This window comes from Buceros rhinoceros, unplaced genomic scaffold, assembly GCF_000710305.1.
Source record: "Buceros rhinoceros silvestris isolate BGI_N320 unplaced genomic scaffold, ASM71030v1 scaffold2266, whole genome shotgun sequence".
Lineage (NCBI taxonomy): Eukaryota > Metazoa > Chordata > Aves > Bucerotiformes > Bucerotidae > Buceros > Buceros rhinoceros.
Window position 1 is genome coordinate 97,957 of NW_010417998.1, and position 390 is coordinate 98,346.

General features: G+C 44.1%; 1 protein-coding gene across 1 annotated transcript in view; it reads left to right on the forward strand.

The window, feature by feature from the left end:
* The window catches only part of DNAH9 (dynein, axonemal, heavy chain 9), a gene marked incomplete at its 5' end in the record, with an annotated part of 172,531 nt that overhangs the window by 95,852 nt on the left and 76,289 nt on the right, over positions 1–390 (forward strand). The gene's annotated exons all lie outside the window — the stretch shown is intronic.

Sequence of the window (390 nt, forward strand, 5' to 3'; positions counted from 1 at the left end):
AAGATCTCTTATAATCACAAGGCTTCAGGAATGAGGGACCCCAGAAAGTACCAATGGTCAATGAAGTTGTCCGTGCATGCAGAGATACCGGCTCCTCAAAGCTGGGAAGGCTCCAGCTGGACTGTTTGTGTGTTGTATCCTCATAAAAAATGTCTACAAGGGAGTTTTTTCTATACAGAGCGTTAAGGGAAAGACAAATGTGGACATAAAGAGATTGTGATCAAACTCCCATCTACCTGGTGTAGTAATCAAGAGTGTGAAACAGCTGAAGGTTGTGGCTGTTGGAGAGGAGTGTGAGAAAGGGTGTAACGAGGTCTGTGGCACTAAGGCGATTAACAGCTGATGGGCTGCTCAGAAATCCTTATGCAGATATTTTAATGTGAATTCCTG